General features: G+C 34.3%; 1 pseudogene; it reads right to left on the reverse strand.

Moving 5' to 3' along the window:
• Positions 1-4,309: 4,309 nt before the first annotated feature.
• Positions 4,310-10,622, reverse strand: LOC143617845 (serine racemase-like; annotated as a pseudogene).
• Between the last annotated feature and the right edge of the window lie 16,307 nt (positions 10,623-26,929).

The following is a 26,929-nucleotide window of genomic DNA, read 5'->3' on the forward strand; positions in this document are numbered from 1 at the left end:
ACTAATCTAGAAATACGTTGGTGTTGAATTACGGTTGCATGATTGCTAAAGTTAATACCCCTACATGTGTAACATCCGCATTTTAGAATAATAAATAAATTAAGTTTTATTTATATATATCGTGTGTTATTATTTAATTCTATTAAATAATAATAGTATGAAAGGATAACATTAGGGTGGTTCATGGACTTAGGATAATTATGGACCTAAAGCCTATGGACCTAGAGTATTTAAAGTCCTTAACCCTCCCTAAAACCCTAAAACACACATTCTTCCATCTTGCCTCCACACACTCAAAACACACACAAACACCCTTCTCACATTTCGGCCAAATCTAAACCCAAACCAAAACAAGATTGTGTTAGATCTTCACCTAAAGAACAAGAAACGAAGCACTATTCGCGTATTAATCAGATCCGACGCAAAACCGGATCCAAAAAGGTACGTTTTAGTTAAAAAGGCTAAGTGTTTGAGGTCGGTTTGCCATGAAACTCGGTAGGGTGGCAAATCGGGCTATATCATGCAAGAAAAATGTAAACTCTATAGTGAACGAGTTGGTAAGCGAGATTTAAAATGAACCAGTAGGTTCGGACCGTTAAATAGACAAAAAGGTGAGGTGGTTATGGCCCAGGACCTATTAAAATGGTAAAACGGGTCGCAAACAAAGTCCAGGAAGGAAAATAGCCGAAAGAATGGAAACATCAAAGACTTACAACGATTTGAATCGCATAATAAGAGTAATCGCATCGCACCGCCATGCGATGCGATTCGTTGGTCATGCGATGCGATTCCTTTAGCCATACGATGCGATTGGTATTACATGCGATTCGAATTGTTGTATTACTCAACCCGATTCATTTTTCAGCTCGACCCCAGCCAGGGGCTGTGCCCCTTAGACCCTGCTAGGGGTTGCCACCCCTAGACCCCGCTACCAGGGGAGCTGCCCCCGGACCCCTGTTCGTTAAAGACTTCACTAACCTAGAAGTATGATTTGTTTAGAAGCAGTTAACTGATACTTATAATTATTACACAGTTAGCCATGCACAGCTAAGGAAGGGTATTACCATTAACTCAGAGAGAAACCGACTTCAGGTGAGTTTCTAGCCTCTTTCTCTGTGATTTTTTCGGGGCTGTGTGCATATTCCTATGTGATAGTTAATACATTTACCTTAAGTGGTAAGTGTATGATACGTGTATGATTATGAATTGTATGATGTTAATAAAGTTAGAATATGTATGTTATCGTATGTATATGTGATTTATATATATATACATATATATGACTGAAAGATAGATAAAGTATGCACATACGTATGGTAACGAATGTATGGACGATTGACGAGACAAGTATGGTTGTATGGCTGTATGGTTATTCGAGACAGAGGGACTAGACCCTAATAATATCTTAGACAGAAGGTCCAGACCCTAATAATATCTGAGACAGAAGGGACCAGACCCTAATAAAATATGAGACATGAGGGAGCATACTGATGTGCTAAAAGTAGTTATTAATTTATTAATTAAATAAACGCTAATCTATACACTAAGTAATAATTCTAGACTCTTAACTTAACTAAAACTACTAACCGGCAAGCGAACCGGTCGACTCTAGTACAGCTAAGTAAGTCCAGATATCAAACCCACAAGACTCTTTAAATTACGTCAACTAGCTAATTAGACCCAACTACAAACACGACTATTTATTTATTTATTTATTATTATTAGGGGGTTTTACTAAAAACTAATATTAAATTAATTCACTATGACTTAAAGATGACTTAAATCTAGACTTAATTAAATGATGACAAGCAACCACCTAGGCTAGAATCCCTAATGTATCAATTATCAAATAGTTGGAAAATGCTATGTTATGGAACCGGAATCTTAAAATAGTCACTTAAAGAAAACCCAAACAGAACCCTTGACATTTCTCAAGAAGACACCTATGGATATCTATTAAGTTCTAAAAAACACCAGCTTAATTAGACTCGCTTACGGTCGCTAATTTATTTTATGACAAGTACCTCTATAAGAAATCCTACCTTACAGCGCGGAAATCAAAGGTAGTTAAAAGTATTCACTTGACTAGATAAACAAGGCTGAAAAATCAAACATAGACGGACTCCTTACGAAGAACTAAATCTAGCAATCTTAAACAACCAAGACTTATCATATAATCTATCACCTCTCAGCTATTTAGATTAGCAGCACACTTAGGTCTATTTGATTTATTAATATTGTTCCTGTGGCTTTATTGCAAATCAACCATAAACTAGTCAAAAACACACAGTAGATGACCTAACAGAATCCTATCATATGACAAACAATCACCAAGGAAACAGTGAAACAATAAAATTCACCAAACAATCCTAAGCACACATATGCATCGAATGAATAACATAAAACCTCTTACTTAATCATAAACTATAACACAAGCGAAGTCCACACTAAAATCCAAAATCAACAAAAGTTCATCATAAACCTAGGTGGTCTAGGGGTTTAGCCAACAACCATACTCAATAACAAAACAAATAAATAAGGTTCAAATAATAAATTCATGACGAAAATAATAAATTCAAACCGAATAATAAGAATGTTTGGATGAGTATGTGTTGAACCCAAACGCTTTCTGCTCGAACCAAGATGTGCTTTCTCTTCTCCTTTTCTTTTTCTCCTTTCCCTTTCTGCCATCCACCCTTTTTGCCAATGTCGTTTCTCCTTGTATATATATTCTAAACCGCTTGCTTCCCAATTAATCCATCAATAAAACCATATTAAATCAATTCACCGACTCCAATTTAGCGGATCAAAACTCTGGGCCCTTTCTTTTTTAGAGGGCTTCATGACCTCCTTAGTCCAGCCCATATTCCAAAGTATAGAACGAGTTTTTTAGTGTTTTTCTACAAGGCATAATAACAATTAATTATTAGAGAAATAACATGGACTTATTCATTTGAAATTTGCACATCACACTCACGTGGAATTTGGATGTTGCTATCTATCACATGTGCACCAACATATTAACATCATAATTTTAATGTTATATTCTATTATAATATTATATATAATAATATGAGTTAAATTAAACAGTTAATTCGTTCAACCAAATTTAACTCAAAAGAAATGAAATTTTATATAAAACTTGTTCAAAGATTTATCCGTCGTCTCAAGTTTAATATAAATACTTCATGTTAGCTCATTCATTCTTGAAATCGATAAAATCTATATATGAACCAATCGACATGATTTTCTAATAAAAACAACTCAAAAGTTACTCAAAAGTGTAGGAGATGGTTCTACTATTTATATATAACTAAGCTCATATCACATACCCTAATAATATCTGTGACAGAATGGAGCAGACCCTAATAATATCTATGACAGAAGAGACCAGGCCCTAATAATATTTGAGATGGTAGAGATAGAATACCATAAGAATGCATGAAAGAAAGAAAGAAAGAAAGTAAGTACGTATGTGAGTATGTATGAAAGAAGTAAGAGTAAGTAAAGTATAGAATACGTGTCTTCGGACACGTATAAGTAAGAATATGAATGTAATGTATGTTAACTGATTAATTAGAACTCACTCAGCGAAGCTGACTTTTAGTATGCACGCAGGTGAATAGAATGAGCCAAGTCGCTTAGAGGGAGACACGTGGGAAATAAATGAAGACTGACATTGAAAAGAAGAAGATTCAAGTGTTATTTATGTTAAACGTTAAGACTTTTGTTTTTTGTTTAAAACGAGTACTTGATGAATGATTGATTGTATGACTTTTATATTCCGCAATTTGTTTTAATTAACTATGATTTCCGAATTATGTGAATAAGTAAATCTAACACGTACGAATGTAGGGCATCCGGGACCTGGGCCTTACAACATGGATACATTAAAACTAATCTAAACCTGGTTTAGACCAAACGTAGTGGGTGTTTCCCACCCTTAAAATGCCTCAAAACCCCGGGCACACCGCCCCCGAACATTTTGGGATGAGTTTTGGCGTGGAGAGTTTCCTACAAAATGCCTTCCTCATATCTTCCAAGCAATCATATCCCCCCCCCCCTATTTATTTTTTTATTTATATTAAAAAATATAAAAGAATTAGAAAATTAAAGATTGTGTAATGATTGAAAGACCCCCTAGCTTGCTGACATGGCGGGTTATGACAATACATGGTCTTAGTATTCTTAAACAGGTAAAACATAATATCTAAATTAATAATTCAAACATAGAGACCTATTGGAATCCAAACTTGGTCACCTTATAAGGTGTAAATAAATAGATCATGCAAAACAAACCAAAAGCAAATCATAAGTAGCAAGTACATGAAAACAGTATGCAATTATTCATTCTAAATACTAAAACATACGAATTAGTACCCATAACGCCATTGGTCTTGCCATTGCTCTCCTGTAAGCTTATCACGTAACGACCTAGATCCACGTTGCCACCCGAGAGAACTATCCCAATGTTGCGAGAATACTTCCAAACCGGATTCTTCTTGAACTTGTCTGAAAGAACCGCGGCTAGGCCAATTGCGCCACTAGGTTCAACCGCAACCTTTAGTATCTCAAAACAATATCTCATCGCTTGAATAATATCTTTATCGTCCACGGTTATGATATCATCAACAAAATCCCGTACAATTGGTCTACATAAACAAATCGTTACACACTTAAATGTTATTGGTGGTGGTGGTGGTGATTGATGTAACACAAAGTGTGCATCTTATTACATCGAATTATCTTCATATTTATCCCGAACTCTATGAAAATTCGTTATTTTAGGTACTTATTTGAGTTATTTGTGAATTTGCAGGTTCGGGCGCCCGCCCGACAAAGAAAACATGAAAAGATGGCGTTTCAGAGGCAAAAACAGCAAACTGCCAGACCTGCACGCCCATGCCAGCTCGTGCATGGGACCGTGCCAACCAGGAAATGTGCCAGTGCAAGCCAGTGCATGATCTAATGCTGAAAAAAGTCAAAATAACCAGCCCGTGCATGCCCGTGCCAGAACAGAGAAATCCGACTTTTTGGTCAGATTAAAGCCAGTGGTTGACTTTCCACAAATAGGCACGGCCGTGCGGGCCCGTGCACCTGCCCGTGCACGATGTCCAGAATGCATAAATACACCTCCATCATCCTCATTTCAAGTGTGGAGTCTTGGGGATTTTCTCTCAATCAAGTGCTGCAATTTTAGGGGATTCTTGGAGGCTTCCACCAACATAAGATTCATCATTCCATCCTTCAATCCTTGCTTGATTTTGGTTTGCATTTCTATGTTTAATAGCATGTTTTGTAAGCTTATTTCTAGATTGATTGTAGTTGTATTAAGCCTTATGGGCTAAAAACATTTACTATCTAGACATTGTTGAAGCTTTTACTATTGTGATTTTTATCTATGTATGGTTATGGTAATTTGGTTTTCTTTCAAGGAAATGTTGAAGTTATGAGTTGATATTGATGGTGTTCATGCTTGTTAGAATTGCATACTGTAACATCCTAAAATTTATAATGTTGAATAAAGAAAGTTACGTTTAGTGATTTCGCGTTATTAATTAATTAATATCGAGTAAAGAACGGATCATGGATTTAGATTAATTGAGATGGGCTAAATGAGAATGGGCCTTAGGTCCATGGGCTTTAAGGGATATAAATATCCCCTAAACCAACCTAAAACCCTAAACCCTCATTTCATTTCCATTTTATTCTCTACACACTCCAAACACACACACACACCATAAACGAGCAAGACCCGAGAGAGAGTAAACGTTAGTTGGTATTAGATCTTATTACACGAGATCTAGAGTGCATAAACAAGCTAACCAAGATCGAACGAGCGCTAAAGGTATGTTCTTGACCTTTAAAGTTTACGTTTTATTGAACGTTTAGCCTTTTGAATGTCCTTAAGCTTAAAGATCCAAGCTTTATAGTATATACGGGATATATATACGACCGAAAATGGTTAGGGAACGTTAGTGGGTGATGTCGAACCATAACAAGGGTATTAAAATCGCCAAAATGCTTGATAAAAACCAAACCCGTAGCTGAACTGGGCAACTTCGCCTGCGAACTGGGCAACTTCGCCTTCAAAGCTTAACTTCGCCTTCAAAGCTTAACTTCGCCTAAGGCCAAGTTCGCCTAACTGGTAACTTCGCCTAAGGCCAAGTTCGCCTAACTGATAACTTCGCCTAAGGCCAAGTTCGCCTAACTGATAACTTCGCCTAAAGCTAAGTTCGCTTAAGGTTTAACTTCGCCTAAAGTTAAGTTCGCTTAGAAAATAAATTAAAAACCTAATGGAAAATGTGTTAAGACAGTTAATGTAAATAAAATTTTTCCAAGCTGACCTGACAGCTCGACCCCAGCCAGGGGCTCTACCCCTTGGACCCTGCTCTAGACCCCGCTGCCAGGGGCGCTGCCCCCGGACCCCCGTTCGTTGTGGGTCATATAAAGATAGAAATACAACATGAGTAGTAGTAGTTAATTGATACGTGTAAATATTATACAGTTAGCCGTGCACAGCTCAAGAAGGGAATAACTATTAACGGAGAGCGTAACAGGATTCAGGTGAGTTTCTAGCCCCATTTATGTGTTATGTTTTCGGGGCTGTGTGCATACTCAATATGTTTGTTAATACGCTTATCCTAAGAGATAAGTGTATGCCTTATGTGGATAATGTGAAATGTATGAATGATTGCTTGATGGTACGTGAACGATCTTCGGATATTGCACGTACTGTCAGGTTGTAACGCTATGTATAAGGTAAGTATGATATGTATGCTTATGTGTATGAACGTGATAAAGTTAATAAAAGAAGGAAATGATGGTTGTATGGTTGTATGGTTACAAAAAGGGTACCGAGCCCTAATAATACTCGAGGTATGATGTATGGTTGTATGGTAACGAAGAGGGAATCGAACCCTACTAATATTCGAGAACTAGGGAACCGATCCCTACTAATATTCGAGAAAAGAGGGTACCGAGCCCTAATAATACTCGAGGAAGGAGGGTACCGAGCCCTAATAATACTCGATGAATGTAGGGCATAATGCTCTTTATAACGTAAGCTATGAAAGCAAGTTAATACAAAAAAGGAAAGTAAGAAAGTATGAAATTATGAATGAAAGAATATAAGTTTATGTGTATTGTATAATGTATGATTAACTAGAACTCACTCAGCGTAGCTGACTTTTAGTATACACGCAGGTGAGTAGGATGAGGCAGCTCGCTTGAGGAGACACGTGGCACTGAATAAGAGGCTGGCATCCGAAGACTCAAGACGTTTAAGTCTAATGTTTATTTATTTTGAAAGACAAAATGATGTTTTAAGACAAGATGTGTTTTGTTATGAAATGTTTTATGAAAGCTTTTATATTCCGCGAATGTTTTAATTAACTCTGATATTTAGAACTGCGTTTATGAGTAAATCCAACACGAAAGTAGGGCTACCGGTAACGGGGCCTTACACATACCTTGTTAGTCTTACAAATGTTTAGGCATTCATGTTGGAAAACTATGTTCTAGATGTTTGTTTGTAAACTTTGAATGTTCATGTTTCTTTGTTTACATTGCTAAGTTAGGAATGACTAGTAAAGATTAGTTTGGTTATAATATTATTGATGAGCATGAAACCCTACACTTGATATTGGAAAATTGATGAGTGTTGTTATGATTCTTGACTTGGTGATGATCTGCTAGTTAAAGTTTCATAAGTTGATGTTTAATTCATGAGTTTAGCTAATTTAGTGTAATTTTAGGTGGTTAGAATATTGTTCATACTAGCTTTCCTTTGATTACGAGACTTTGTTGTTTTGACAAACAAGTTAGTCTATGTTTAATTCTTAATTGAAAACCCATCATGATGATTAATTGTTAGTATTAGGTTGCTTGATTGTAATCTAGTATTTATGCTTAGATTCATGATGTTTACCATATCATTGTTATTTTATCACATTGGTAGAGTGGATGCATGTCTAGGTAGTTTTGTTGGATTGATTGTTTCTTATATTTTTACTTGCTTTGTTGTATGCTAGTTTAGTTAGTTAAAAACTCAAATTAAGATTTCTTTGTTCGGTTAGTCATTTACAAAGATTTAGTACTAGAAAATTACCGTATCCATGGATTGACACTCGGTTCTTGCCGACACTTTATTACAAATGATAGGTACACTTGCCTTTCGTGTGTGGTTTAGTTGTAGGTGAAAACCTATTTTTAAAACCCGATTTGTGTGGAACTTTTATCCAAATTTATATATATATTCACACACGTCAGTGATGGTGTTGTTGTTATCATTATTATTATTATGGGGAAAGTTAACGTACAAACTAGAAAAAAGTGTTAACCGTGCGAATCAAGTAGTGTAATTATGTATACAAGTAATGTAAATATGTAATTACACTACTTGATTCGCACAATTAGTGCGTTAATTTAATTTGTATTTGATCCAAACATTGTTATTATTTATGTTATTATCGAATTTAATGTATGAATTGAAGAGCTATATAGATAGATAATATTAATATTACCAAGTTTGATCTTCAAGAGAAGCTAGAAGCCCATCAGCAATTGTGTTGGTCTCAGACAATGTTATGATTTTACCACACGCTTTGGATTGTGCTGCGTCATCTGCTCCTTTTGGCTCGGCAGCCAAGACCCGTATGGCAGGATTTATTGATTTGGCTCCAATCACTACACCAGATATTAAACCACCACCTACATGTTTCTACTTCCATGTGAAAAAACTAAATAGTATAAGAATATTCATATATGATGATAGCAAAAAATACAAACCGCTTATTGGAACTATGAGGGTGTCGAGCTGTGGGACCTGATCAAGAAACTCTAATTACACTGTACCCTGACCACTATAAAATAAAACAAAAAACATAAGTGATATTTAAAACAACTAAGATATATATGGGACAACTTTATGTTATGGATGTTACTAAACTAAGAAAATAATTAAGGTAAGACCTTATGATGTGAGCATCGAACGAGAACGGCTCCAGTCTCATGTAATCCCTTGTTCGCGGTCTCTTGCCTAGATTTTATATTACTCTCACTGAATATAACTTGACCTCCATATCGTTTCGCGTTCTCAACTTTGCATTTTGGTGCGGTGTTTGGCACGACAACATAAGCCGGAATTCCTCGAAGCTTTGCAGCCAAAGACAATGCAGCAGCATGATTACCACTACATTTAAAAAAAATCAAATTAACTTTTGAAATCATAGAAATAAAAAAGGTAATAAATTAAAGGCAAATTGGATTTTGATAATCCCAACTTAACACAGTTGGCCGATAATAAATTAGAAAATAGCTGTCACCGGTCCTGACTTTCACAGTGTTTGTTTTCATTGGACTCCCGTTAAAAAAAACTTAACGGCGTTAAGTTTTTTACAAATTTCAACTTGATGTTTTAGGGCTTTCATTCGCAATAAGGATACGAGTCAATTGATGTAAAACTTACCTCAAAACGGTGGTCAAACGACTAAAGGATGTTTCAATTCCGGTGTGTTAGCTTTTAATTAACAAAAATCAAGTTGGTTGAACCACCGTTTGAAGGTAAGTTTTACATCAATCGATTCGTACACTCATTCCGATCGAAAACCCTAAAACATCAATTTGAAATTTGGAAAAAAATTAATGTCGTTAACTTTTCTTTAGCAGAGGTCCAATGAAAACAAATTTTATGAAAGTTGGACTGATGACATCTATTTTTTAAGTTGTGATTATTATCGGTCAACTGCATTAATTTGGGATTATTAAAATCCAATTCGCCTGAAATTAAACGTAAACTTAATGGAAGAGATTTTATTTTGTCATTTATTACGCATATATTAATGGCAAGATAAAATCTCTCCCATTAATATTTTGCCATTCAAAATATTTTGCCATTATTATTTTCTTGTGTCAATGATACCTGCTATGAGTTACAACTCCTTTGCTTGCTTGTTCTTCATCAAGAGAAAAAACTACATTTGATGCACCTCTGAATTTAAATGCTCCGCTGAAAACAAATCAAGAATATTAAAATCCCTATTAATAAGCAAAAATATGCTAATCCGTTTATCTGTTGTGTCGATATATGCTTTACCTCTAACCGATAAAAAAACAAGTTTAAAACAAAAAGGCCAAAAAGCATGGAAGTGTATTTTATAGACATAAAGTATCTAAATCAGTAGATTTAGAAATTAGGGTTGTTATTAAAAACATATCTTTAATTTTGCACTCAGTATAAAGACATGAATGTGACAGGTAAAAATATTTAATTTCCTTCCTATTTTCATTAAACCATTCCCACTAAATAGGTTATTACTACAAAACAAATCTCCCATTTTGGAGATAATATTTGATTCAACATAAAAATTATCCTATATCAACATATAAAGATTCTATTATAGTGAACACACAATTTTTTTTTTCTTTTTGTTTAAGTTGATTTTGGACACTTAATTTCTTACTTTTTTTTGGAAGCATTCGCACTTGAAAAATAAAGTTTTCCCAACCATGGAGTTTAGGATTTGTCAAGATACAGCAGCGGTTCTATGAAAATACGGCTTAATCAAAGCGTGTGCTTTGGTTATCGAATCGATATCCGCAGCATATTTCTTATCTTCCATGCTTGTTTTCCTGTTAAATTGATATATATTATGTTGAGAAACTATAATATTATTATCACTAAAGATTAAAATCTACAAAGGTATAGTCAAGCAGTATTGTTAAACAATATCACACATGATGACATGATATCAATGTTTTAGGAACCGTACAAGTTATAGGTTCACTGGTTATATATATATCATTCATGTAGATATTTAAGAAAATGATGGTTGTATGCATAATGAAAGAAAACACTTTGTGTACGGTTCTTGCGAATGAAATGTGTAGGGATGGCAATGGGTCGGGTTTGGGACGGGTCTAGGGATTCCCAGACCCGGACCCGATTATAAAACCCCGTCCCAGACCCGTTGGGTAATTACCCATCGGGTATCGGGGATACCCATCGGATTTCAGGTTTCTTATCAGGTTTTGACAAAAGACCCGTCGGGTTTCTATCGGATTTCGACAAAATATAACTAATTGATTACCATAAAAATAAATGCCTCAAATAATTACTATAAATAAGTTTCAACAAATAGTATTTCTTCGAATTTTCATGACAAAAAGGAAAAAAAAGTAACCAAAAAAGAATCCTTAGAAGAAACAAGAAAGAAGCAAACTATATTTAACAAAAAAGGTTACGAACTATTAATTGGAAATTAGAATAATTGATGGAATGTGTTGTGAATCGAGACAAAGAGAATATAGGATTTGAAACTTTAAGAGACTCTATTATCTTAAAATACCGATACCGGAATCACCAAATCTTGGTACCGGTGCCGATACCAAATCTTGGTACCGGTACCGAAAATACTGATCCCGAAAATCACCAAATATTGATACCGGTATTGAATGTAAAAATTTGGGAAATACCGGTACCGTACCGTACTGTACCGGTACCGTACCGATCCCGAAACTCAAAACTTTGCAACCGATTCGATACCGACGGTACCAAATCGGTACCGGTACCGGTTCGGTACCGGTACCAAATACCAAATGCAACGATTTAAACAATTTAAATATAGTGGTAAACAAACTCAAGCAACGATTTACACAACTTTTAAACACAATTTATTCAGACACAATTTATTCAGACAGAAACAACAAATTTATGTCTACAAACAAAGATAAAAGTGAAAACATTGTTCTAATCTAACATTAACCTGAAGATGACGACGAGATCTGTAGCGGATTCTTCAAAAACACTTATAGTACAAGGGAGTGTTTGAATGATGCTTTAGGGTTTTCATATCAGAGAATATTATATTTTATATGAGCTTTAAAACAAAATACTATAACGTCTTTTTTTTTCATTAGTTTTCACTTTCGACCCTCACACTAATAAGAATATCACTTTTAGTCCTTAGAAAGAATGTCCTTTCTATTCTGGCACGTGACATTGATGTCGTTTTTTGCTGACAACTTTATAAATAATTAAATATAGTCAGGTCCTTTCTATTTTGGCACGTGACATGTCCTTTCTTTGTTGATGTATCCGGCGTTTGTCATAATTTTATTATTTCGTTGATTCTTGAATTTTTCCGTTCTTGCTTCGATCTTTTGATTTTTTTATACATTCCTTAGCCGCCGACTTAGGTGTTGTTTGCTTTTACATACGTAAAATGTCTACAAACCACATATGCAAACATCTGTAGAAGAAGAGGCGAACCAAATCTCTACAGTATGCAAGAAGAAAACTGTTTGTTTTTTAACAACTATAAATTGTTAAAATAAACTGGTAGTGTTGTACAAACTGTGGTAGTGTGTGATGGTGGTAGTGGTAGTGGTGGGTGGTGGTGGATGGTGGCGGTGGTGGCAAGTGGTGGTGGCAGACGGTGGGTGGTGGGGGTGGCAAACGGTGGGTGGTGGTGGGGGTGGCGGATGGTGGGTGGGGTGGTGGACGGTGGTCGCAGGTGGTGGCGGCGGTGGACAGTGAGTGTTGGTAGGATGTGGTGTTTTAACCCTTTGCAGAACCTTAGAAGATCTCAGAAGTAGATGGGCCAGGTATGCACTAAGGCTGTTCCCGAGTCGAGCCAGGGTGGTTTCGAGCTCGGGCACAAAATTAAACAAGGTAACTTATCTAGGCTCTAACTCGATTTTGAAGTTAGATGAGCCAAGCCATGACTTAAGCCGAGCCTAGGTCGATTTTGGCTCGGTTACAAAAATAATCCAAATCAGCCCAGGATGTTCCAAACCAACCTTTTATAGCTAGTTTTATTCGAGCTTTTATCGAGCGAGCCACGAGCTCGAACTTTGAGCCTTGAGCTTTTTGAACTGCCATAGTCTGCACAAAGAAGAGCTTGCGTAGATGCTTTTTAATGAAACGGCTTTGAGAAAACAAACACTCTGCCTATAGCAATGTCTGCGCGTGGTCTGCGGAACAGACAAAAGAACCTACGCAGACCCTTTTCAGAAAAACAAACAACACCTTAAAGCATGTTTGAGATTTAGTTGGAAAATACCTTATTAACTTATTGGCTTTTTCAAAAAGCCAACAAAATAAAAGTTTTTAGCCATTATAAAAATTCTTTTTCACTTTAGTTTTTGAAAAAGTCAAAAAACAGTTTTTTAAAAGCCTCATATCCTGATTTTTAAAAAGAGGTTTTAATAAAGGTAATAAGCCAATAAGTAATTTTCAAACTCAATCCCAAACATTCCTTTAGAGCATTCTCAGCACATCTTCATCTCCATCTCTTAAGTACACTAATATACACTATATTTTTTTCTCTTCTTTTCAATCAAATAATATTTTTTGTATTTTTATCATTACATTTTCTCTTTTATCCATTCATAACCACTTTCAAAAAATATTAAAAAATTATAAAGGATGAATGGTTCTCTAAATTTACCCATCAACAAAAATTACTCTATCTTTTCCACTCACTAACATGGAGGACCTACTGAGACTGCTTTTCCTTAATTGTTTTTAACTTTTCTTCATTTTGTAGATGATAATAAATAAGCATGTGACATATGATTACTAATGACTTTATATATTTTAAGTGACCAAAAATTCATATAAGATGGATGACACAGAGAAAAATCTAAACGCATGGTGCATAATGTCATTACATTTCATTATTCAGAGCTTTCAAAAGCATGATTTTTGAACCTTTGACATCATGTTTTTACAAATGTGTCAAACATAACCATTTTTTTCCGACCTTATAAAAATCCTTACAAAGACTTATGTTTCCATGTCAACAACATTTTTTACATTTAATTTTCATTTTTTGAACTTTTTTTTGTAATTAATACATATTTTTATTACAATGATTTTAAGTACAATGAAAACAACAATACCAACGCACTAGTTTTATGGACACATACAAAATGCTCACCATTTATGACTTGATACTTTATAATAATTGAATAAGCTTATGCTTACTAAAAGACAACTTTATCGGCTTTTATAATTACCTATAATTGAGTTACAGCATCTTTAATAATTGCTAGATGCATGTTATGATAAGACAAAACATCAAAACTAGTTCTTTATGTTTGCACGTTTTTTCAATGGTTGTCCTTTCGCAAACTTAATGGCAAAAAACATCCTTTGTATTCAAAAACTCTATCACGTTTTGTCCTTTGACCCTAACCCAGTTATGTTTTCTCGTTAAATCTGGTCACATGCCCTGCACATGAGGGTAGTTTTGTAAATTTACATAATTTAATAATTAAAAATAAAAGAAATAATATTCCATATATATTTTTTTAAAAAAATATTCTATATATATATATATATATCTCACACTTGTTTCTCTCTCTCTGACCACTGCCAGGTCCACCGCCACCACAGCGTTCGGCGACCACAGCGTCCGGCGACCACCCACACTATAAACATATTAGACACGAAGTTTAAAGCCTTAATCTCCAAACGGAATCGAAGTTTAAAGCCTTAAAGTTTAATTGGGATCGTATCGAAATCGAAGCAACGGTTTGCCTCCTCAATCGAAAAGCCTTAATCTCCAAACGGCATCCCAATCGTTGGTCTAAGTCATCAGATAATGCAATGAAATACGCAATGCGCTCCTAGAATCCAGCACTGACGCATCGCTGGAAAATCACCGCAACCACTTGAATTGCGTCCAACAGTGATGAAATGGTTGAGATGACGATGGTGACTGGTAAAGGTGGTTCCGTCGCCGTCTAGATACCCCATCAAATTAAAACCCTAATCACTCAAATCCCCAAATTAATGCAAACTTAGGGTTTACAAATAAATTAGGGTTTCAAAGAGATAGAGGTCGTGTATGTATACGGTTGCCAGAAATGGCGTTTTTCAGGTCTTGAACTCATAAAGGACGGCACCTCCGGTGGTGTAGAAAGGGTAAGAAGACAAAGGGAATATCGAGACAGGTGGTGGCAACTGCGACGGAAGATGGTAGGTGGTGGTTGTTTTGTAGGTGGGGTGATGAGGGTGGTTCTGATGTTACAGGAGGAAAAAGATAAGAGAGGGAGAGAGAGAGAGAGAGAGAGAGAGGAGTTTTATTTAAATATATTTATTCTTTTAGTTTATTTGTTAAATAAATATGTAAATTTACAAAACTACCCTCATGTGCAAGGCATGTGACCAGATTTAACGAGAAAACTTAACTGGGTTAGGGTTAAAGGACAAAACGTGATAGAGTTTTTGAATACAAAGGATGTTTTTTGCCATTAAGTTTGCGAAAGGACAACCATTAAAAAAACGTACAAACATAATAATGGTAAAGTTAAAATACAAAAGTAGACAAAATAAGAAATATGAGAAAATTTGTGATCACATAAAAAACCTTTTAAAAAAAATCAAAACTTAAAATATAAATAAAAAACAAGAAAACTTAAAAAACTAAAATGTTTCCCTCATCATTCCCGTTCAAAAAAAAAATCCCCTGACTAAAAGACACAATGATGAAATGAACAAAAGATACAATAGATCGTAAAATATAACACAATGTTAAGTAATATAATTTTTTTTTAAATTAAAACAATCAAGTTCATTGGATTACATCGAAACAGAAGGTAAGCGGGCAACAAGCTGCGCCGCTACCCCTTTTTGAATCGCAAAACCCAAAAGAACACAATATTAAGAAAAAAAGACATAATGTTAAGGAAAAAAACACATGAAAAACAAAAGAACACAATAATGTTTTTCACTCAACAGTGTTTTTTTTAGAACGAAAAAGACAATGAAAACATTTTTGTGTTTTTACTTTTTTTGTTTTTTTTATTAAATTTTGAGTTATGTTTTTTTATTAATTTTTTTATTTTTTAAAGAAATTTTTGTATGGCTACAAATCCTTTTTATTTTTGTCCTTCTGTAGAATAAATTAACCATAATGACCTTTATATGTTGTTTGTAGTAAATAAAAATTAAGCATCTTTGCAAGTTAATTTTTAATTCGTCAACTAGTGGCTTATCATTCTTCTCAACAAGACAACTAATGTCTAAAATTTATTTATTTATTATTAGCATATAAATTATGTTGGGTTTGGAGGCTCGGTTGTTTTGGGCCCGACTTTAGAGAATTATGGAGCCGCCAATTAGAAGATCAAACAGAGGCACGATTGTATTGTTTTCTTCTTTTTAATTTGGACCTCATTATTTTTAATAAGTGACATCGATGTATTTCAGTCATGATCGAACCACGTAAATTGTTGTGCTTTTTACTTTATTGCAATTTATTTTTGAAATACAGTAATATTTTAACATTACTATATTTATATTCCTATACTTTTTTGTTTGTGTTGCTAAAACTATTCTTTTACATTTTACAATTTAATCTTCTTATTTATCACATCATATCTCTTTTCATCTAAAACATTTGAAGTGGCAAAACTTCTATTTATAGAAACTGCATAAAAACTAATATTGTATGCAAAAACTAGAAAGTATGCCTTTTTTTCTAACGTCCAAACCTAGTGTGGGGAAAAAAAAAAAAAAGCTATATTGGATTTTGTTTCCGTATTTATTTTTAAATGAAAAAAGTTAATGGTACGCTTGTTACATAAGTTGTTGGCCCACCAATTTGTAAATTAAATAGGTTGACTCACTAACTTTTTTTAATCCATTTAACCCCTATTTACAAGCCATGGCTCGATTAACATGTTTAAAACATGATTATTACCTGCGGCTAGTTACTATGTTAAAATTTGAACGAGTCGGTTTCATGTTTGAACAATTCAATCCGTAACATGTTCTTCGAGGGATCAATGGGTTGGAACTCGATTTAGATAGAGGGACTCAGTCGTGTTGCGTCTATGTTCAAAGGCTATGACAATGTCATAGGTATTAGCTTGAGAAACGAACTTTGTGGGCGTAGACAAAACATTCAAACTTGGTACAAGTATGTGTATGTGTATTTGCTAAAAACATGTTTATGATATTATTTCCTGTTATTTCCCAAATGTTTTATGGTTTCATAATGAAGATTCAAGTGGTCGGATGCTTCTTTTGTCGCATGAACCAGGTACATGCAAAAAGGTGTGGAGAGGGTTCATGCAACGAACCCTGATGTTCTAATCATTGTATCGGGATTGAACTATGGCCTAGATTTGTCATTTCTACAAAAGAATCCAATAACTTTATCTTTTAGTAAAAAGTTAGTTTTCGAGATTCACTGGTATGGCTTCTCAGACGGAAACGACTAGATAACGAATAACACGAACGAAGAATGAGGTCGGTTATCGATAGGATAGCGGCGAATGCTTTGTTTTTGTTGGACCAAGGTTACCCTCTGTTCATGAGTGAGTGGGGTGTGGACCAAAGTGGTACAAATGACAATGACAATAGATATTTGAATTGCTTTTTGGGCCGGGCTGCTGAACATGACCTTGATTGGGCTTTATGGACTATTGTTGGTAGTTATTAAATTATTATTATAGAGAAGGTGTGGCTGGTATGGATGAGTCTTATAGTATGGCATCTTGACTTTCAAAATGATATTACGGGAAAACACATGAACAAACTGTAGAAGTCAGATCTGTAAGGGATGACCGGACGAGAGAGAAATTTTCAAAAACTATACATAAAATGATAAAAATGTTTTCTTTTCACTATGTATATGATCATCATTTTTTTAAATATCTACATGAATTATATATATAACCAGTGAACCTGTAACATGTACGGTTCCTAAAAACATTGATATCATGTGTGATATTGTTGCTTGATTATACCTTTGTGAATTTTAAACTTTCACGATAATATTTTATGATGATAAGATTATAGTTTCTCACATTATATATATACACACACTAGCATTGTTAGCCGCGCGTTGCAGCGGTTTATATTGTGTTTGGTTACAAATATCATATATACTTGGTTCAATTTAGCTTTTACAATCAAATTTAGACTGTAGTAGTTAGCAATAATAATATTTTTGTTACATATACAATAGTCAAAGGTGAAATTTGTTAACGTTTTGTGCTAGCGGATCTACTGATCGTCATTCTAAACGAAAGTTAGCTCTGAGTATTCAAATGTTACTCGCGCGTTGCAACGGTGTTATTTGTGTTTGGCTACGAACATAATTTTTCTTTGAGGATACTTGGTTATTACATTAAATCAAGTATCATTGTATAGGCAGTAATATTATGTGTTACATACAGTTGTTATGTATGAATAGGAACACTTGATGAGGCATTAAAAAGGTTCAGTTTTCATATAATAAAAGTGTGTTGTTCTTCAGCGGATGATTGTTTTAGCTTCTTTTAACGGTGTTAGTAATGTGTACGGTGTACCGTATATTGAGAACTTCTCAAATGAATGCTGCTTCCCTACATTTTTAGTGATATTTAAAGGATTTAATAAGAAAGATTAGATTTGAGCTCTTTTTATTTATTTGTTTTACTAAAATAGCTTTAAAAGAAACATGTTAGAGCATTCTCAATGGGTTCTTTATCTTTATCTTTTTAAAATTTAACTAAAAAACACAATTTCTTTAACATATACATTATTTTCTAAAACTTCCCCCAACTCATCCTCCATTCTCATCTCTATATTTTTTTTTAATTATTTTTTCTCTTTTTCCATTTATAATCTTAACTATAACTATTTTTTCTTATTATCATTTTCAATATAAATTGATTTCTAATATATATTTATAGAAAGGTAGTTGGAAGTGGAGTGTTGTGACAACACAATAAATTTGAAGGTGTCCTATACCAGATTATTTTAAATTTTAAAAATGAAGATAGATACGAAGAATCTGTTGGAAATTCTTATACAATTAAAAAAAGTTGCTCTATAAATGCTTTTAGAAGACGATAGAAAAAAGAATAATACAAAATTGAATAGCATCATAACATTAAAATATAAACTAATGCAAATTATTAAAAAAACATATTTTACTTGCAATAAAATGAATGATGCAAGTGGGCTTTTATTATTTATTTATTATTATTCGTCATATGAATATATATATCGTCTACTTAACGGTTGTGTTCCTTCTTATGTGGGATTCAAATTTCATAGGGTCGATGTCACAATTTCTTGGGAGTGATCGGGATTATTGCTATTAGGTCATTAATGTATTAATACACTAACAACATTCTTTTAAGGGTCCGCGTATGCCGGCAAAATCTCCATCACCTGCCGGCGATGGATGGCATCGGGGGTTCCGGCAACGGGCAACGGGGGACTGTTGAATTGGAATTTGGAGTGAGGAAAATGGGGGGTATGTGATGTCTATTTATAGGTTGGAATGATGGTGGTTGTCATGACGGTTATAAACAGAAAGACACGATGGTTAAAAATAATAGATATTGCAACCGTTTAAAAATATGAAGAAAAAGTAAACGGTTAACTGAAACGATTTATAATTTATATATATTTATTAAAACTGGTGCCCCAATAAGAGACAATATGCGATTAAAAAAAATTGATTGAATATACACGACATTTCATTATTATAATAATATAACATATAGATAAATGAAAGAAGAAAAAAAAGAGACAGGAAAAGGATTATAAGTTATTTAAATTCTCTCCCAATTCTATTGTAATAAAGATAACATGCAGCAGATATCAATTCGATAAAACAAAGCAAAAGCTTTGATTAAGCCGTATGTTCACAGAACCGCTGTCGACCTGTCATATTTTCACAAATGCTATACTTCATGGTCTGGGAAAGCTTTATTTTTCAGTGCAAATGCTTCCAAAAGGGGTAAGAAATTAAGGTCCAAAGATCAATTTTATTTTAAAAAAAATACATGGAAAATTTACTCTTCCAAAAAGGGTAAGAAATTAAGGTCCAAAAATTTTAAACCTGGTTTTTGTTTCGCTTGAAGTTATCAAAACAAAAATTGACGGTTTGGTTTTGCGTTTTATAAAAACCGAAATTGCGGTTCAGTTTTGGACCTTAATTTCTCACCCCTTTTTAAAGCATTCATACTTGAAAAATAAAGCTTCTCATCCATGGAGTTTATGGATTTGTGAAGATACAACAGCTGTTCTATGAACATACGGCTTAATCAAAGTGTGTGATGTGGTTATCGAATCGATATCCGCAGCATACTTATCTTTCATGCTTGTTTTCGTGTTATATATATATATATATTATGTGAGAAACTATCATTTTATTATCATAAAAGATTAAAAATCCACAAAAAGCAGTGATATCAATGTTTTAGGAACCATACATGTTATAGGTTCACTAGTTATATATATAATTCATGTAAATATTTAAGAAAATGATGGCCATATGCATAATGAAAAGAAAACACTTTATGCACTGATGTGTTGTAAAACACTCGTATTTTCCGCACGTTTTATCTACGTATTATATTATATTTTATATGTTTTTAACTCGTTTTAGATAGGTTTTACATACATTTATTAATCTTGTAGGTTTTGGGTGAAAGAAAGAAGAAAACCGGGACTTTTCGAGCATTCTATGAGCCTTTTACGCATACAAGTTCAAGACAAAGCTCAAGGCCCGACCCGTATGCATCATGGAGCCCAAGACCATATTATATTATATTATATAAAAAAAATAAAACCCTAATCAGCCAATAGAGCTGCTGATCGGAATTTCCATCAACAACAGCACAACAGCAGCCAACAGCAGCACAACAGCTGTTGATCGGAATTTCCAGCAAGAAAAAAGAAAAGAAAAAAGCTTTTGTGTGCTAGGGTTTAGAGCTTGTGGCGGCTAGGGTAGGGAAGAAGACACAAGAACCAAGCCTCGGGATCATTCACCAATGATTTTTTACAGCAAAGAGCAGCCCGAAACACCCAATATCCTTACATCTTTTGCATTGTTCATATGCTTTTAGTTTCTTGTTTAATTGTTGAATTGTTTTGCAATTACTTGAGAGATTGAATTGTTATGATTAGGATTGATTATTGGACAATTGTTAAGATGATTGGTATGAGTTTAATGATGATTTTGTTAAGTGTTTGCTGCTGTCCAAAAATGATTCTCGGTTAAACTTGTTAGTTCTACCTAGGAATGATGAAAATTGTTAGTGTTTGATAGGTTTTATGGATTGTTTGATTAATAGACTTGAATTGTTATTGTAAAGTTTGATTTATACATGAAATAGGTTGTGTTTAATGGCTGGAAATTTTTGTGATTTATTGCATAAACCCCGTGTGTGTGATTGATTAGTTTTGTATTGATTGATCGGTGCATTGTTTGATTCTAGACTTTGTGTTTAGGGTTTGTTTGCGGTAGGTACCACCGTAGGGTTTTGTTGCATGATTGTTGGATTAAGTACAGCGGTTAAACACCTTCTTTGAGACCAAGAGGTGATAGGAAGTTAGGGTTGTCTCATTGCCTTTGCATGCTAGAATAAGGATTGCGCGAGAGCGAGTTCGTTTCTTGTCAGGTTTAGGTGTTTGAGCGACTAGTTAATCTATTTTGGGTTTAAGTTGAATTGTTCCTCTATCCTTGGTTGTGTAGTATTCATTACCATTAGGGTCGAGTGTTAGTGAGACCGAGAGGTGGTCCTTCATTAGAACACGTTAGTAGCAATTGTTTCCCGGTTTGGTCGTTTTAGCCGATTTTGAGGTAGTTAGGGTTTGTTGTGTGAGACCGAGAGGTAATCCAGTGAGTCCGAGCGATCCTTAGTCGTGTCATCTTTAGGAACCGGTGTCTATATATCATTCAATCCATTAGCTTGTTAGGCCTACAATTTGATTCAGACCTAGGTAGACGTTTTTCTCCATCCAAAGTCAGTTCAGTTAGTTTTCCGTTAAGTTTTCTATTTTTGGTAAGTTTTGTCAGTCAGTTAAGTTAGTTCAGTTAAGTATTTAAAAATCAATATAATATTATTTTAAGGTAGGGTCTTGTCTAGGGTTAGTGATCTTTAGCGTTCTAACGTGTCCACAGTGTTCGATACTCGGACTTCCTAAGTCTATACTACTTGCGATCGGACTTGCCGGTTGTGTGTTGGTTTTAGGATTTTCGTTTTAATATTAAAGCTTAGTGGGTGAGGGTCATTATTATAGGGTTATTAGACACACATCATGCACGGTTCTTGAGAACAAAATAAGATGTTTACTCTTGTCTAAATTTATTTTCTCTCTCATCCTTACAGATCTGAGCTCTACAAGGACTATGATGTTCAAAATCATTAGTACAATAAGTTGCAAAATACACTCATAATTTGTTCATATGTTTTCCCATAATGTCATGTTAATATTTAACCTATAATTTATTATTATTATTTTTATTTTTAAAAAAGAACTGTCTAAAAAGTGTTTTGCAAAACTTTTAAGATAATTAGGAAATAAACAATGATTTACGTCTACAAAACAAAGATGAAAGTGCAAACTTGTACTATAAAGAACATACAACTTAACATTGTTCTAATATAACTTTAACCTGAAGATACGGACAAGATCTGTAGAGAGAGCCTTCAAAAAATACTTCTGGTATAAAGGGAGTGTTTGAATGATCTTTTAGGGTTTTCATGTGAAAGAATGCTATGTTTGTCCTATATAAGCAAAAAAACGAGATATTATGACATTTGTTTCTAATTAGTTTTCATTTCGACCCTCACACTAGTAAGAATGTCACTTTTAGTCCTTAGAAAGAATGCCATTTCCATTTTGGCACATTATCTTCAGATTGCTTTGTACGGTCGTTGATCGACTTTAGTTACTTGTTTTTAACTTTTCTTCGTTTCGTATATGATAAATTTAAGTGTTTAAAAACGATATGCATTTTAAGCCTGTTAGAACAAATAGCTGACTCTTGCAAGTTTGTGGCCAGCGATCACCCTCTAAGCTATACACTTGATAACTTTTTCTGAGTTTTACAATATTTCTCAATATACAAAGGATATACGTATTAACGTGTGTGTGTATATATATATTATATGTGTATGTGGGTGATAGACTTACTATATATTTAAACCCATATAAATTATATGCTTCATTCATGGTACGCACAAAATTCATATGCTACACAATAGGTTAATAAGCATATGACATGAATATATGATTACTGGTTTTAAATATTTTAAGTTCATATAGGATGGACACAGAAAAATCTAAACACATGGTGTATATGTCATTACATTTCATTATTTACTTTAAAAATATGATTTTTGATTTTTTAACCTTTCACATCATAAATTTGTTCAATTTATTCGGTTTTAACCAATTTAACTGATTTTCATGTTTAAACCAAAACCGATCCGAACTGAATTTGAATGAATTCTGATCAATTAGTCCATTGTTGTCACACCCCGTTAAGCGAATTGCGGAAGCGTAGAACGGAAATGCAACAGATACAACTGGTATCAAATACATTGTTCATAAAGAAACATTATTAACTAATTTACAATATATTTATAACGTTCTAACATCTTTTACAAACTAGGTGATACAATCAAACCGGTTCTTCAATTACTTTACTTCTAACTCAAATGCCCCATGACATCAATCACCAATAAGACACGTAACGCACAGGAAATTACTTCTCATATCTGATTACCTGAAAAGCATGTTAAAAATAGGTCAACTACGAATAGTTGGTGAGTTTCATAAGTTTAACGAAATCAGTTCTGCGTACCACACAGTCATAGTTTGTATGTACGCGCGTATGTAAAAATATGTATTTACGTGTGTATAAATATGCTACAGCCATATCCTTGTGTGTGCATATGCACACATGTAAGTTTATAATATAAATTCGAAATTTCGGTAAAATCGTGATGTTTGTTCGTACTATCTGTTTCCAATTTCCGTGTTTAACCAACCACTGTGGACCCCCTTCCTCCCACAACGGTTCCACATAAACTCAACCACTGTGGCCCTCCTTCCGCCCACAACGGTTCCCGCGTTAACATCAACCACTGTGGTCCCCCTTCCACCCACAATGATTCCACGTAAACTCAAACATTATATAGTGTACACGCAAATAATTAATATATTCTACACATAGTATTTCCTACGGCTAATCACATAGCATGTATATAGACACTTATACACATATAGTATTTATCACGTATCATCAAATACTGTGGCTCCCCATCGCCCAATACGCATAATCACATTATTTTCTTAACATTCATGTCATAATCAAGTTGGTTCGTTTAATAAGTTGCAGCAGAACTTGGCTCATAGGCCATACTCAACTTTAGTTTAAAGTTGCAGCAGAAACTTGGCTCATAGGCCACACTCAACTTTAGTTTAGTAAGTTGCAGCAGAACTTGGCTCATAGGCCATACTCAACTTTAGTTTATTACTATTGTGGCCCCCTTCCGCCCACAATAGCCCCATAATCATCACAGACCACGTTATCCCCATGGCCATTACAGATCACGTGGTCTCCCAAATTAGTTATGTTTTAACATTACATAACGTGTTTGTATAAACATGCTGTCACGTGTAATTTCATTATGTTTTGCAATTCGTATTATCTCCACTCAATATATCAATCAACGATAATAATCATCTTTCATCAGCACGTAGTCAATCATTATGTTTGTAGGGACTTTTCATATATAAATGTTCAGATATTTTATATCCTGAACCGTTTTCAGATAGATAACGTGTATAACATGTTTTCCACCCCAAAAGTTCGTAAAAGAGTTTAAAGAGTGGGGTCATGAAACTCACAGTTTTGTAGGCACTCAGTGCGAGGTCAGCTCGGGGTTCGTTTCCCTTGCTATCACTTAGTCCCTATAGTCCATATTATAATAATATTAATATTTTAATATTATTATAATCTCAGTACTAAACTGGGCTGTATAACTAATCTGGGTATAGCTGGAACGCCCAGAAAGTGGGCAATAGGCTTAGGTTGTGATGTTGTTTAATGTCTAATACTTAAAACCAAACTTGGCTCAGATTCCTGTTTTCCCAGCTGGGCCAAGTTGTTCGTTTACGCATTCAGAAAACAGTTATGGGAAAAAGCTTGGGTAAATGTATTGGTTAATAAAATGATTAAGTTATAAAGAAGGATCACATACTGGGGTTCCGGATTAGCCACGGGGCCCGTTTCCGTTTATTCAGTTTGATTTAAGAAGAAACGCGCACAATCTATTCGAATTGTCCAGGTTGTTTCATAGAATAGTTCGTTTTTACTTAATTTGTCCAAAAATATAATTTTTGATCACTCTTGGTGTTTTGATATTCCCGCAGGTTCGTTAGTCGCGAACTTGCCGGTTTTTATAAAAACTGAATTTGTTTAATCTTTAAATTAGCATAATTAATTAACCGTTAATCATTAAATTATGAAAATCTAGCACTTATCAATTAAAATATTTATATTTTTATAAAAATATTTCTGGAATTATTTACTAATTTATTAATTTATAAAAATTCATTTTATCAGCTATAGTTCGCCTGAAAATCGTCCGTTTTACCCCAAACAATTTCCAAAAATTCCACAAAAATTCCTGAATGCTCAAATCATGTCCCAATTCAACCTGTATCAATTCTAGAATGTAAAAAAGCTTGTTCAATATTCGTTTCGGCCCAAATTCGGCTATAAAAATTCGCAACGAACGCATATGTACCAAAACACCTTTAGACTTCTCCAAATGATCTCAAAATTCATATGTGATCAAAATAAATCAAATCTGAGTTCCCAGAAAAATTTCATAATTTTTAAAGTATTTTAGCTATTTTTCCCAAATAAATGTCCCAATTCGGTAATAAATTCGCCAAATATTCTCGAATGGTCGAAAAATTACCAAATTTGAACAGGAACTTATTGACATGGTCCCTGATGTCCCTGAAAAATTTCAAGTCCTAAAAATATGCACATCACAACCTTAACCTAAATAGCCCGGTAAGCGAGGTGTTTCGGTATTACCTTAGCGGGTTTGGCTCGTTTCCGACTTTTTAATCAAGTTTTCAGGTTCTTGTGCTTCTAAGCAAGCTAGGTACAAGTCCTATATCATAAACCAAGCATTTTTTCATCAACATAACAGCCCTTAACTTAGGGTTTCGACTAGTGCCAAAAATGAACTTTTGAACCGTAAAAACACTGTTTCAACCCTTTCATCCGTGTTTATGGCCAAAAAAATTATCAAAACAGGTTACTTACCATGTGTATGATCAAAACCATGTTTTATGGACCATTTTAGGGTTTTTACATGGTTAGGAATGATTTTTGGAAATCAAGCTATGTTTATTATGGTATTAATCGAGTTAAACGAGGTTAAACTTAGCCAAAAAATGAAGCTTTTTACCTTGTTCTTGCTGGGTTTTGAGAGGACCAGGTTTTTCTACAGATTTCTCCACAAGAAAATGGCTTCAAAACTATCTTGGATTTGTTTAAATATGAAAAAGGGTTTAAAGGGGGGGAAAGTCTTCTTTGGCGGGCTGGGCTCGTTGGGTCCCCTTTTGGGCCATTTGGCCCACTTTTCTCGATTTACGTGCTAACGAACGTGAAATGCCGAGTCCAAATTTATTTCGGGTTCGGTTTTTGGCGACAAAAATATATCGGGTGCGACAAACGGAGCGAAAACGAGTGTTTTTTCGGCTAGTTTTGTGTAAAATTATAAAAAGATACTATACGTTTGTAAAAATCGAAATATTTTCACGGATCGCTTAAAAACATTTCAAATAAGGTGTTTGGTAAGTCTTTTTCGGCTTAACGGATGAATACAATGCTTGGTTTGTAACTATCTTTCGCGTTTTAAATCTATAGCGGGTAATTAAACGAACATGTTTTCGTTTAACTGTTTGCTATCGAACTAAGGCCATATTACTAATATTTTAGCTTATATTTAAACGTATATCACTTATAGATAGCACCCCGGGATATCCGGACCATAACCAGACCCGTTTGGTTATTCGTTTGTTCGTTATGCAATAAGCGGTTAAACGCTTATTCGAGTTTGTAAGTACTAAGGTGTACTCGGTTTTGCCACGGATGTC

The sequence above is a fragment of the Bidens hawaiensis genome, unplaced genomic scaffold (genome assembly GCF_021521415.1).
Source record: "Bidens hawaiensis isolate Kalapana, Puna unplaced genomic scaffold, B.hawaiensis_p1.1 tig00059246_1, whole genome shotgun sequence".
Taxonomy (NCBI): domain Eukaryota; kingdom Viridiplantae; phylum Streptophyta; class Magnoliopsida; order Asterales; family Asteraceae; genus Bidens; species Bidens hawaiensis.